Source organism: Taudactylus pleione, unplaced genomic scaffold (assembly GCF_031769625.1).
Source record: "Taudactylus pleione unplaced genomic scaffold, aTauple2 ptg000102l, whole genome shotgun sequence".
NCBI lineage: Eukaryota > Metazoa > Chordata > Amphibia > Anura > Myobatrachidae > Taudactylus > Taudactylus pleione.
Window position 1 is genome coordinate 3333864 of NW_028284504.1, and position 15363 is coordinate 3349226.

Below are 15363 nucleotides of genomic sequence, written 5' to 3' on the forward strand. Positions count from 1 at the left end.
GTCACATGTTCCCTCCGGCCAGTAACAGCACGGCATGGGGTATTTAGGAAGGGTCAGTGCCTTCCTTCTTTGCCAGTGCAACGTGTATCTCAGCCTAGCTGAGAGGGAGTTCTCTGTGCTTTCCTGTTCCTGTGAATTCGCTGTCTGCCAGTCTGCCTGTCAGCTCCTAGCTCCCACTGGACTACCCCGCTTCCTCCATCACCCTTGCCCATACCTGAGTGCCTGAGCCTGCTGACATCCTGCGCTTCAGTTCACTACTTGCAAACCTGGCTTGATTATTTTCAGTTCACTACCTGCAAACCTGGCTTGATTATTTTCAGTTTCACTACCTGCACACCTGGACAGCTCTAATTGTTTCTACTTGGACATTAACCCTTTTGCTCCCACCACAGAATTCTTGTGCACATTTATATATTCCTGGACTTTTATTTACTGCCACATTATATGTCTACTCAAGCACTTATTAAAAATTCTAGTTTTATTTTCAAATCTGCTTCTGTGATTGCTCCTGCTACCACCCCGGGTCCACAAACAACCCAGAACATCACAGTTTGCACTGGCCCCATGGAGCCGGCCACGGATCAGGAGTCAGGAGTGGATTTGTTCCGGTGCATTTCTGGTCGTTTAGAAAATCTGGAAAACATGCAGCATCAGATGGCTCAATTTCTGCAAGAGATGTCCAAGCGACAGGATAGTTTGCAAACTTCCTTTTCTACCCCTGAAGTACCAGCATCTACATCCGCATAAGCGTCTGGGAATACAGGAGGCAGATCATCTCCCCGCTTACATCTTCCTTTACCAAATAAAATTGACGCCAATCCTAAACTCTGCCGAGGATTCCTAAATCAGTGTGACATACATTTTACCCTGCAGCCTGACAACTTTCTAACTGCAAGAACTAAAGTGGCTTATATAGTCTCTCTGTTATCCGGCCAGGCCTTGGAATGGGCTTCCCCACTCTGGGAGCACTCAGATCCGCTGCTGGATAATTATGCAGGCTTTGTGTCATCCTTCAGGAGGATTTTCGATGAACCTGGGCGTACTGTATCAGCATCATCAAACATCATGACACTGAGACAAGGGGTCCGTCTTGTCAGTCAATATGCCGTGCAATTTAAAATTTTAGCAGCAGAGCTCAAATGGAATGAGGAAGCCCTCACCTCGACCTTCTGGGATGGGTTGTCAGACCGACTAAAGGATGATCTAGTCACTCGAGAGCTTCCTACTAATCTGAACGACATGATTTCATTGTGTATCAAAGTTGACCTACGCTTCAGGGAACGTCAGACTGAAAAAAACAGAACTGACCGGCAAAGGTCATTTACCCCCTCCATTTCTACCCGTCCCATTCCTTCTCCTACTGAAGAGGAGCCTATGCAGGTGAATCATACACACCTCTCCAAAGAAGAACGTCAGAGAAGAATGCAAAAGAACCTCTGTCTGTACTGCGGAGAGTCTGGTCACCTGCTGATCTCCTGCCCCCGTAAACCGGGAAATGCCAAATCCTAACTGACCCTGGAGACATCAAGTTAGGAGTTATGAACCCGTCTCCAAAAATTAAAGATTTCACTATTACCCTAGCCTTGGATCTTAAACCCAAACCTGTCTTTGCTACTGCTCTACTCGACTCGGGAGCAGCCGGGAATTTCATAACGTCTAGTTTCATAGATAAATTTCAGATTCCTTGTTTGCCTCTCAACCATGCCATCTCTCTGACCTCTATAGACGGATGCCCTCTAACTAACGGGATAGTCACCAAAGAGACTCAACCAGTATTGGTCCGAATTGGGGCACTTCATTCTGAGTCCTTAAAATTCCTGGTGATATCAGAGGCCTCTCAAGAAATTGTTCTTGGTCTACCCTGGTTACGTCAACATAATCCCAGGATTGATTGGAGTTCTATGCAGATTCTGTCATGGGGTATGGACTGTCAGAAATCCTGTCTTCCAAAAATTCGACCTGTGAGAAAAGACAGTTCCATTAGTTTCTTCTGCCATTCCCAAGGAATATCAGATGTTCGCCGACGTTTTCTCTGAACAACAAGCAAATATCTTACTCCCTCATAGGGAATGGGACTGTCCAATTGAATTGATACCTGATAAGATACCACCTCGTGGTCGTACCTATCCGCTGTCCTTGCCTGAGACTCAAGCCATGACTGAGTACATCCGGGACAACCTGGCAAAGGGGTTCATTCGCCCCTCTACTTCACCTGCCGGAGCTGGGTTTTTCTTCGTTGGCAAGAAGGACGGTGGTCTAAGACCATGTATCGATTATCGAGGCCTTAATGACATTGCTGTAAAGAATCGATACCCTCTTCCCCTGATTACTGAGTTGTTTGATAGGGTCAAGGGCTCTGTCATTTTTTCTAAATTAGATCTAAGAGGGGCTTACAACCTCATTCGTATCTGAGCTGGCGATGAATGGAAGACCGCTTTTAATACCAGAGATGGACATTTCGAGTATTCAGTAATGCCTTTTGGATTGTGCAACGCCCCTGCTGTCTTTCAAAGTTTCGTTAATGAGATTTTCCGGGATCTGTTATATGTTTCGGTTGTTGTCTATCTGGATGACATACTGATTTTTTCACCCTCTGTGGCTAAACATCAAGAACATGTTAAAGAAGTTTTGACCCGTTTGAGAGAAAACCACCTTTACTGCAAACTGGAGAAGTGCGTCTTTGGAGTGCCCAGTGTACCTTTTCTCGGCTATGTAATATCTGGCTCCAGCTTAGAAATTTACCCCAAGAAGGTACAAGCAATTCTGGATTGAACCCGACCTCAGACACTGAAGGCCATCCAGAGATTGTTGGGCTTCGCCAATTATTATAGACGCTTCATTAAGGGATTTTCTACACTGCTGGCTCCCATTACAGCCTTGACCCGCAAAGGTGCTAATCCTGCCCAATGGTCACCTGAGGCAGAGTCTGCCTTTCATCTTCTAAAACAGGCCTTTATCTCAGCACCAGTTCTTCGACAACCAGATCTGGACAGGCCTTTTTTGTTGGAAGTAGACGCATCATCTGAAGCTGTGGAGCAGTCTTGTCTCAACGTTATGAGGACAACCGTGTCCATCTGTGTGGGTTCTTTTCTAAAAAATTCTCACCTGCCGAAAGGAACTACGCCATAGGTGAGCAAGAACTACTAGCGGTAAAGTTGGCGTTGAAGGAATGGAGATATTTGCTAGAAGGCGCCAAGTTTCCATTTACTGTATTTATGGACCATAGAAATCTCCTATTTCTCAAAAACCTCCAATGTGTGAGTCCTCGTTTGGCCCGCTGGGCAATATTCTTTGCCAGGTTTCAGTTCACCCTGACCTTTCCGGTCTGGAGCACTTAATCAGAAGGCTGATGCCCTATCGAGATCTCTCCTCTGTGATGATCAATCTGAAAATCAAAGCAATACCCCTGTCTTGGAATCAAGAGTTTTTGCCGCATTACAACTTCAGCCTCCTACGGGAAAATCATTTGTGGCCCAGGAATTAAGGAAGCAGCTTCTCACTTGGGCACATTCCTCTCGCTTCGCAGTGCACTCAGGCACTCGGAAGACCTTGGAGTTCCTGAAAAGACACTATTGGTGGCCTTCTATGAAGGCAGATATAATGGAGTTTATCTCTTCCTGCTCCTCCTGTGCCCAGCATAAATCATCACGACAAGCTCCAGCTGGGGAATTGCTTCCATTACCTACTCCATCACGTCCATGGACGCATCTCTCCATGGATTACGTCACAGACCTGCCAGTCTCTCAAGGTTTCAACACCATCTGGGTTGTAATAGACCGATTTTCTAAGATGGTCCACTATATACCGTTGAAGAAGTTACCTTCTGCCCCTGACCTGGCACAGTTGTTTGTCCAACACATATTTCGTCTACATGGCCTTCCTGCTGAAATTGTCTCTGACCGTGGTGTGCAGTTTACTGCAAAATTCAGGAGGGCTTTGTGTTCTGTTCTTCAAGTGAAGTTAAACTTTTCCACGGCCTACCATCCGCAAAGCAACGGCTCTACCGAGAGAGTTAATCAAGATCTAGAGATTTTCTTAAGAATTTTTATGTCATCTTCCCAGGACAATTGGGCTGCCTTACTGCCGTGGGCTGAGTTTGCACATAATGCTTCCTACCACTCGTCAACTAACCAAACGCCATTTCAGGTTGTATATGGCCTTCATCCTCGTGTTCCCGAATTCCGAAGCCTGCCTGTTTTCGATGTTCCGGCCGTGGAGGACACGGTGCGGAATTTTGCTGCCATCTGGACTCAAGTACGGTCTGATTTGTTGAAGGCATCCTCTCGCTATAAGACCCAGGCCGATAAGAAGCGTAGAATAGTTCCACGCATGCAATTTGGAAGCCAGGTCTGGTTATCCACCCGGAATCTTCGTCTGAGGGTTCCTTCTATGAAATTCGCACCCCGCTTCATCGGTCCCTTCACCATAACAGAAACCATTAATCCAGTGGCCTACCATTTACAGTTACCCCCATACCTAAAAATTCCCAATTCCTTCCATGTTTCCTTATTAAAGCCCCTAGTCCTGAATAAGTTGCATAATGCTCTGCCTGCTTCTCCTCGAGTCCAGACGGAGAGAGGAGTTGAGTTTGAAGTCGCCCAGATCTTGGACTCTCGTCTGCGCAGAGGTCATCTTCAGTATTTGTTGGACTGGAAAGGTTACGGTCCAAAGGAACGTTGCTGGACTGATGCTCATGATGTCCACGCTCCCACGCTCATCAGGTGATTCCATTCTGCCCATCCGGAGAAGCCTGGTGAGTGTCCTGAGGCCACCCCAAAATGGGGGGTACTGTCATGGCCAGGGTATTTCAGCATGGCGCTAGGCGGGTGTTACCTGTGAGGTCGTTGTGGCGCGGGCTGTCTGGTGGTGGAGCTGGTGTCTGGCGGGGGGCTTTGGCTATGCACGTTGTTGTGCGGCCCTGTTGTCACTCTGCGCTAGTGAGGCCTGGCGGCGTCTCTGTTCCGTTTGGCATGGGCGCCGCCATCTTGCCTTCTGGCCAATCCTGGTGAGTCACATGTTCCCTCCGGCCAGTAACAGCACGGCATGGGGTATTTAGGAAGGGTCAGTGCCTTCCTTCTTTGCCAGTGCAACATGTATCTCAGCCTAGCTGAGAGGGAGTTCTCTGTGCTTTCCTGTTCCTGTGAATTCGCTGTCTGCCAGTCTGCCTGTCAGCTCCTAGCTCTCACTAGACTACCCCGCTTCCTCCATCACCCTTGCCCATACCTGAGTGCCTGAGCCTGCTGACATCCTGCGCTTCAGTTCACTACTTGCAAACCTGGCTTGATTATTTTCAGTTCACTACCTGCAAACCTGGCTTGATTATTTTCAGTTTCACTACCTGCACACCTGGACAGCTCTAATTGTTTCTACTTGGACATTAACCCTTTTGCTCCCACCACAGAACTCTTGTGCACATTTATATATTCCTGGACTTTTATTTACTGCCACATTATATATCTACTCAAGCACTTATTAAAAATTCTAGTTTTATTTTCAAATCTGCTACTGTGATTGCTCCTGCTACCACCCGGGGTCCACAAACAACCCAGAACATCACAGCTGTCATGTAGTGCGGCTGTGGGATCCCTGCTATCTGCCATTGTGCACTAGTCTGTAAACGTTAGCGCATACTAGCGCATGTGATACTGACTATGAGTGGGGCTGACTATTGTAGTAATGTAATAGTGACAATGATGAAACACGCTGCCATTTAATGCGGCGGCGGGATCCCTGTTATTTTCCATGTATTAGGAAACTAACATCAGAGCGCTATTATCACATTTGCCACAGCAGTGAAATCCCTTAGAACACATGTATACTGCTGAATAATCGTGACTACATTTGATTATAATTTGTGAACCATTTATTATCAGCAGGACTATTATTACAGTAGCCCCTACAGTTTCATAAATAGTTAAGATGCAGTGCTGTCAATAAAGGAATTAATGTAGCATTTTTGTCAATCCAATATATCACAGTACAACTGTTATTGGAACTACTGTTTGTTCATATTGAACGATCTCAGTATAGATGGTAAATTGAGTTCCCTCATCGATTAATTCATATTGTATGAGATTGTTTATATTAGAATTAATACAGTTATTGACCTCTTAATCGCGTTTATATATAATACATTCAGCACTGTGAATCTAACTATCACACATAGCTGAATGAGTGTATCAATTGTACAGTTCCAAATAATTAGACCCGTTGTGTCAGTGGGGTGTGAAGTTGAAATATGAGACATTGTATTTTTTTATATCCTGCTACAATTCCCTGGTAGACTGATACATTCTCTTGTACAGAACCTGATATACTTGCACTTAACTATATTTTCTCTATATTAGCAGCCAATCAATGGGACATAGTGATAATCACAGCATTTATTTTAATACTTTCTTTACTTGAATATTTTCTCTACTTATCTATACCCATTTTATTTAGTTGAATTTGTTTGTAACTAAATGTTTATTAATATTTACTATTAAAGGTTAAGTTTTAAAATAATTATGTCCATGCAACTTTAGATGCATTCCTGAGCAAGGACCCCTTCTTCTTGGTTTCTTGATTAATTAGGAGAGGGCCGCAACTAGGGGGGGGCTGGAGGTGCACGTGCACCGGGTGAGCCGCTGTACCTGGTGCCAGTGACCTCCAGCCCGGCGCTGCAGAGAGGCTCCAAGCCGGACGTCCGCTGGTAATATTTATTACCAGCGGGCGCCCCGCTCCTTCTCTGCAGCGACGCGGTGTAGCCGGAGCCGGAGTTCTCTCCCGAACTCCAGCTTCCGGCTCTCCCCGCGGGCACTATGGGGGAGACGTCATGACAACTCCCCCATAGTTCCAAGGAGCAGCTGGCGGACCGGACGCGACGCTGGATGCAGGAGCGGGGTTCAAGGTAAGTATTTTTTTTTTTAATAAGCTGCACTACAGGGGCATTATTATGGGGGCAGGGGCATTACCACAGGGGCATTACTATGGGGGCATAGGCAATAAGGGGCATTACTAATGGGGCATGAGCACTACAGGGGCATTACTATTGGGGCATGGGCACTACAGGGGCATTACCACAGGGGCATTACTGTGGGGGCATGAGCACTACAGGGGCATTACTGTAAGGGCACTACAGGGATATTACTATGGGGCATGGGCAATACAGGGGCATTACTATGAGAGCAATGGCACTACAGGGGCATTACTATGAAAGCATGGGCACTACAGGGGCATTAATATGGGAGCATGGGTACTACAGGAGCATTACTGTATGGTGGGCACTACAGGGGCATTACTATGGGGGTATTAACATATGGGCATTACTATGGGAGCATTACAATATGGGCACTACTGCAGGGGGAATTACATGGGGGGCGCCAAATTACTGTCTTGCCCCTGGTGACAAAAATCCTAGTTTCGGCCCTGATTAAATAACAATGTTCAGGTCCAACAATGGAGGATTGAAGGATTTCATAAAAATCACTTGAAAAGTCATCTGTACAGTTCAGGAGGCTTTTAATAACAAGAAGAACTTCTTCCTCGGAAATAGGTTGTTGTAAAGCTTCAACCTGTTCTACTGTCAATTGTTGTAAAACTAGCATTTGCCAGAAAGAAGTTTTAGCATCTATGTCTATATGACCCTGTACATATAACGTAGAATAAAAATCATATAAAACATCTATTATCTTCTGGCCAGCATACTGGAGAGATCCTGTATGGTCAGCAAGAGATAAAATATAAAAACTGGTGCCCATACCCCGCAGGAGATTGGAGAGGAGCTTACCAGATTTATCTCCATGCATGTGAAAAATATATTTGTTTTTATTAACTTGACAGTCCCCAACCCAAACAATCAAAACTGTGTTTAGCTTCCTCAAATTAGTTTTATTAGTCTGAGAGGGAGAATTATGGAAGGTTTGAAAAGCAGAAGTAAGCGACATCTGAGCATCCAAAAGTTTTTGGGAATGCTGGTTATTATTATATGCAGTATAAGACATAACCTGTCCCCTGAGGAGAGCTTTTGCTGCTTGCAAATATAAAGAGAGGGTGTCTAAATGTTGGGTGTTAGAGAAGGAGTTGGAATTGCAAATTCCACAGCTTAGTAAATCTAGCCCCATGACTGTTACTAACTGCTGAAAATGTTCATAGTATTTTAAACTAAAGAAGATGACCACCTAAATATTACACCAAATATGACACTAAAACCTGTAAATTGACACAATAATCTAAAGATCAATTATTTGCTTTACTTCCAGGCTCCTTACATACATTACCTTTTAGTCATTTTCCACAGTCTTTAGCTTCATATATACGTAGTTCCCTTCAGCGTTCTTTCTCCAGGTCACTGAAGAAGAGTAGGCTGAGGTGGAACTGTTGCTTCTCTGCCAGGCACTGCAAGATTTCCATCACTTCCTCCAGATGAATGCTTTGGAAGTTCTCCTCTATCACAAGGAGAAATTTGCCCACCAGCCCAGAAGACACTTCCTTTTGGAATATACAGGATAATTTCTTGGCCCCAAAATTCAAGAGTCATATTTTTTCTTCACGTCTATCCTGCTCCATTAATGAGTGAACTCAAATGGGTTTTTGCGTTCTTACAGAACTTCCTTACATCAAGCTTACAAAGTTTTCCTCACTTTATATATGTATATATTTTTATAACTAGTCTAGTGTAATTCTACTACAATTACATCAGCACACAAATTATTTATTTATTTATTAACAGTTTCTTATATAGCGCAGCATATTCCGTTGCGCTTTACAATTGTAAACATTAATAGAACAAAACTGGGTAATAACAGACAGATATATAGGTAGGGAGGCCCTGCTCACAAGCTTACAATCTATAGGGAAATAGGCATTGATACACAAGGAAAGGAGCTATATATTGCATTTGGTCCAGCCAGAATGCACAGTTTCTTGGTTGGCTGCATGATCCAGTCACATAGGAATGTCGACCAAATGTCATGAGGATGTGAGAGAAATACAATGTGTGAGATTGTGTGTGGACTGTAAAAAGGGGATGTAATTAGATATGGAAGCTATGAAGGATATGTGGGAGGTTCTGGAATTTGATAAGCTTGCCTGAAGAGGGGAGTTTTCAGGGATCGCTTGAAGGATTGGAGACTAGATGAAAGTCTTATTGTGCGAGGTAGTTCATTCCATAGAGTGGGTGCAGCGTGAAGAAAGTCCTGTAACCGTGAATGGGAGCAAGTAATGCATGGGGATGAGAGACGCAGATCTTGTGCTGAGCGGAGAGGTCGGGTTGGGAGATATTTTGAGATGAGTGAAGAGATGTATGTTGGTGTGGTTTGGTTAATAGCCTTATGTGTAAGTGAAAGTATTTTGTATTGAATACGGTAGAAAACCGGCAACCAATGGAGGGACTGACAGAGCGGGGTAGCAGAAGAAGAACGTTTTGCAAGGAAGATAAGCCTTGCAGCTGCATTCATAATGGATTGTAATGGTGATAGCCTGCTTTTGGGAAGACCAGTAAGGAGGATATTGCAATAGTCAATGCGGGAAATAATAAGTGCATGGATTAGAGTTTTTTCAGTGTCTTGTGTGGGATATGGTCGAATTTTGAATATGTTTTTTAAGTGTATGTAACATGATTTTGAGACAGATTGAATGTGGGGAACAAAGGACAGTTCAGAGTCAAGGATGACACCAAGGCAGCGAGCTTGTGGGGCGGGGTGGATGGTCAAGGTATCAACAGTGATAGAGAGATCAGGTTGGTAACTGTTATTGGCCGGTGGAAATATAATTAATTCTGTTTTAGAAATATTAAGTTTCAGGTGGCGAGATGACATCCAAGATGAAATGGCAGAAAGACATTCAGTGACACGGACCAATACAGATGGAGATAAATCTGGAGAAGATAGGTACATTTGCATACAGATGGTACTGAATGTAGTGTACTGCCATTACACACCAGATTGAATGGAACAAAAAAACATTTAGGGCCTGATTCAGAGGTGGGTGCGAATATCAAATTGCAGATGACACATTTGTGGTGTCTGTACTAGACATTAGTGTATGGTGGATACACTATAAATACAAATGACAGAAGTCCCACCGTATTAATTCCAATTTAATAAAATAATAAATTATCCAAAAAAGATTGGTAAATCTCATTAAAACCAACAGATGGTGCTATGCCCCTGAATACATAGAATAAATGCAGATTTGGGTATGAGGCAGCACTCAAACATTTCCAGTATATCAATGTGGTTCAGGGTCCAGCAAGCTAGAAGATATATGCACTTACCCCATCTGCTATTACTTTCGGATTCTGTGCTGCTATGAAATGCCAATGCTAGTCTCAGACTTTCCCTTGTTTAATTGCGAGCAGGGGCGCCAAGAGGGGGGGGTGCGGGTACTAATTACCCGGGATTGTTGGAGGGACCCAGCGGCGGCATGGTTCTGATGCCGCCCCCCTCTCCCTCTTACCTGTCAGCAGCCCAGCCCACGCCGCTGTGTGCTGGGCTGCAGTGGGAGACCAGGGAGACTGCTGCCGAATAGCAGCAGCATCAGTCTCCTCTCCTCTTCCTTTCGGGGGAAGCGTTCACACTGGTCACCCACAGCTATGCGAGTGGCCAGGAGGCCGCTCCAAAAAGTAGGAGGAACGACTCTGATTCAGAGCGAGCGCTCTGTCAGAGCGTCCGGCTCTGAATCAGGGCCTCTGTATACACTCAGTGGTATGCATGCGCCGTATGGGGTTTCTTGACTTATTGTGCATGCACAGTGGCAAAAATACACACTCAACTGTGCAAACATTGACAATGCATCCACCTCTGATTCAGGCCCTTAGTTATAAGATACCAGTTATACGTACTGCAGATAAAATAGCATGGAAAAATCTGACCACGCAGACACCTTGATTTATCTCCCCTTTCACACAAGTACCTGATGCAGATTTCCTGAGGTGACAATCTAGCAGAGAACACCTTCAGAATTTATATATTTTATTTGGTTCATGATTACCTGGATACTGCTTATTATATCAAAATTGCCAAATCTCACAAAAAGTCAAGAGGTCCCTGCTGCTGAAAAACCTCATAGCCAAAAAACAAACAAACAACAAAACCTATTTTTTATGATGAAACTGTGCTCTCCTCTGATCTATGGAGTTACAGAAAGTTCTCCATCCTCTACCCCCCGTCTCTCCTCATTCTCTGCCCGTGAGTTTGCTGCCCACTTCACATCTAAAATGTAATCCATACGTGATTACATCACATCCCACCAGGCCCTCAGCACCCCATCCCCTTTTTTCCCACCCTGCCTCTCCCCGTGCTACCAAACCATTTAACCAACTCTGACTTCTTTATCCCCAGTGTCTGGAGATGAAGTCATGGCCCTAATCCGGACCTTGTTCCTGACATTCAGACACATTTCAGTTTGGCTTTTGTCCTCTCTACTCCACAGAAACTCTCCTCAATACAGTCACCAATTACCTGCTTGCTGCCAAATCCAAGGGCCACTGCTCATTCTCCTCGACCTCTCTGCTGCTTTTGACACTCTGGACCACATTCTCCTCCTGCAAATCCTTCACTCCCTTGGTCTGCATGACACTGCCCTCTCATGGCTGTCTTCCCACCTCTCTGACCATTCTTTCTCCGTCTCCTCTCATGACTCCACTTCCCCTTCACTTCCTCTACCAGTAGGTGTCCCCCAAGGTTCTGTTCTTGCACCTCTCCTATTCTGCCTTTATACTTCCTATTTTGGTTAGCTCACCAGCTCTTTTGGCCTTCTCTATGCTGATGACACTCAAATCTACCTCCCACGACCTTTCCTTCTCTCTCCTCACTTGTATCTCCAACTGTGTCTTAGATATTTCCTCCTGGTGGATGTCCCAGCGCTTTCTTAAACTTAATATGTCTAAGACTGAGCTAATAATCTTCCTACTCTCCTGAATACTTTCACCTCCCACAATTACTTTATCTGTTAACAGCACCACCATCTCCTCTAGCCTGCAAGTGCATGGTCTTGGAGTTATCCTTGACTGCTCCCTCTCCTTCAAACCACACATCCAGCACCATTCTCAAGCCTGACCATCATGTACTCACTGGTCATCTCCAGACTGGACTACTGTAACCTCCTCTTATCCAGCTCCTTAACTCCCACCTCTTTCCTCTAAAATCTGTCCTTAATACTGCTGCCCGGCTCATCTTCCTGTCCAAACGCACTACATCTGCATCCCCTCTCCTACAAGCTCGACAATGGCTTCCCTTCCCCTCCAGTACCCAATTCAAACTTCTCACACTCACTTGCAAAGCCCTCACCCAATCCTCTCCTATTTACATATCTGACCTTATCTCCTTCATACTCCCGCCCAGCGCCGGCCTGGCCATTAAGCATGGTATGCAGGCAGGGAGGGCGCCAGGCACTGTGCAGATTATAAATCCCGCCCACCCGCCTTACCTCCGGTTTGAATTAAAGGGAGGGGAGAGACAGGAGGAGGAAGGAGCTGGGAGGAGCATGAGGAATGTGCAGCTTCCCAGCTGGAATCAGGTCTGTCCGTCCCTGCTCCCGCCTGCCCACTTCACTCCACACATGAATGCCGCCTCTCCTCCAAACTGGTATTTCCTCCCACTCCTGCCGCCACACTTTTACTTGTGTTACTCCTTAAGTGTGGAATGCTCTCCACCTACCTAACAGATTCTTCTCCTCTTTACAAAATTTTAAACAGGCTCTCAAACCTACTTCTTTATCAAAGACGTCCAGCTCTCATCCTAACCCACTGCTCCACGCTCACTGTCTCTAACCTCTGTCACCCATCTGTCTACCCCTCCCCGTTAGACTGTAAGCTCTGACAAGCAGGGCCCTCTTCACTCATGTGGTTTTACCATAATCTCCTTCCCGCTGCCTACAATGGCACCTACCCTAGAGTTTTGCCGTCCTACTGCTTATTTTAGTATTATGACTGCCGATGCAGCAATATTTATACACCATGTCCATGTCCTGCTATGTTTTGTACTGTAAGACACTTTTTACTTGTTTTGTTCATACTGTTTCTGTTATTTTGGTTGGTTGTAAGGCCCTGCAGACCCCTTGTGGAACCATATAAAGGATAATAATAATAATATAAATATATATATATATATACATACATACATACACACACACATATGTGCAGCACCTATATTTATTAGGGAAAAAAAGTATTGGAACACTGGCATCAAATATCCAGTGACCCAATGCTTGCTAAAGCGTTTGTTGATGTCCAAAGGTTTGCTTACTGATGAGGCCTTAATTTGAAAGACCTACTAGTATTCACAGGCTACTAAAACAGTCGATAATAGTAGATGGGTGTACCTGGGTCCCACTGGATACTGCCAGTTCTGAACCGAAGGGCAGGAGAGCGGTACAATAATGAGGGTCTGCAGGCAACAGTGAAGCATTGTGGAGGTTCCTTGCAAGTTTGGGACTGCATTTCAGCAAATGGAGTTGGGGATTTGGTCAGGATTAATGGTGTCCTCAATGCTGAGAAATACAGGCAGGTACTTAACCATCCTGAAATACCATCAGGGAGGCATCCGATTGGCTCCAAATTTATTCTGCAGCAAGACAACGACCCCAAACATACAGCCAATGTCATTAAGAACTATCTTCAGCGTAGAGAAGAACAAGGAGTCATGGAAGTGCTGATATGGCCCTCACAGAGCCCTGATCTCAACATCATCGAGTCTGTCTCGGATTACATGAAGAGAGAGAAGAATTTCAGCAAGCCTACATCCACAGATTCCAAATTCCTTCAAAAACTGAGTGCAGAGACTTCCGGTGGACGGGGCACACAGTGTGGCCGCATTTTACAGGAGCTCCAGACCTCGCTTAGACCAGTTGCTTTAAAATTGGGCTTTTACCCAAAGAATAACTGCCGGCTGTGTGTGGCAGCTGCAATTACACTTTGGTGAGGAATTTGATCCTGATATCTGTTCAGGAGCTGCTTTCTTTGCACCAGAGTCGAGCCTGCTTAGTGTCGGGCGCTTATGACCGCCTCGGCCATTTTGGGGCGTGAATGCGTGGAGTGAATGAGATTTTCTACTGCTGTGACTATCCTTACTCACTCCTGCGAAATACTTATCTTTGGGGCATGCTATGTGTTTGGACTTTTCCCTGCTGCGATCATGTCCCGTTACATTTGAATTGCTGAACTTACCTTCCGAGACGCTGCTTCTAAGGCTACTCCACGTGCTGACAGTCGAGACTGTGGTGGTTACTGTGCTTACATCCTCCATCTTCGTACATTGTTGGAGAGCTTGACTTGGTCCCCTTTTCCTGCTGCTGCCCACCGCTGGTAGTTGCTGGTCATAGCTGGGCTCGTTTTGTGCACAAAGTCTGACCCTGCTGAAAAGCTAGCTAGTCTGCCTGTTGCCATGTGACTCCCACTCCTGAACTAGCTACCAGTGAATTAGTCTCTGTGCTCAGTTTGCTTTGGTTACAAGACCCGGAGCGACGGCTTGTCCGTCGCTATCTGGGCCTCGCGCATGCGCACGACGGAGCCAGCTCCATCGTGCGCATGCGCACTGGGCCAACATCGACCCGCTTGCGAGCGCTCAGCGCTCGCGAGCGGGTCTGAATCAGGCCCTGAGTTCTAGCTGTATCATATGCTGGTGAAACTGGGAACAGTGACTGCTGCTTTGGGACTCTTGTGCTGCCTTATTCATCCCCTTTAATCAGTACACCCCGTTCTTGTCACCCACTTTTGGACTTCCACCTGGACTGCACTGACTGTCTTTCCCTATGCCTGCACTTGCTGCCTTCTACTAAGTGGCTTTCACGGATGATATTGGTCACAGAGCCAAAGTTGGATGGGACCTCAGTTAACACATGTCTGCCACTTGTCTATCATTTGTGTTCATGTCTGGCTGATTGTTATCTGCTGCACTCAGCACAAAACTGACCTGGATTGCTTGTTGGTACTGCAAGGTGCATGGACTGAAAATTCCTGAAAAGATCATTTACCTATGGTGGTTTTTTCCTTATTGTGGTAACTGTCATTCTGTGTTCCATTATATTACATGCTTTGCTAATTTGCCGTGTTAAGCTGCCCACACACATAGCGATATTTTACCCGATCTGGCCGATTCCAACCTTAGGGTCTCGTCGCAAGCCCCGATGGTCGCGATGGTCTTGACCATCGCCCTGGTCGGTTGCTAAGCTGTGGGTGGTAACCCACAGCTTAGCTAGCGACCAGGAGGCCGCACTAACAAAAAAAAAGAAGCGGCCGCCATCATTCAGAGAGAGCGATCGCTTCTTGCGACCGCCTCTGAATGAGGGCCTTTTTGTCTAAATATTTATGAGGTTCTGATGCCCTCTAGTGACACTTTGTATAATTGTTAGACAATATTTTGATATATTTCATGTCCTGTT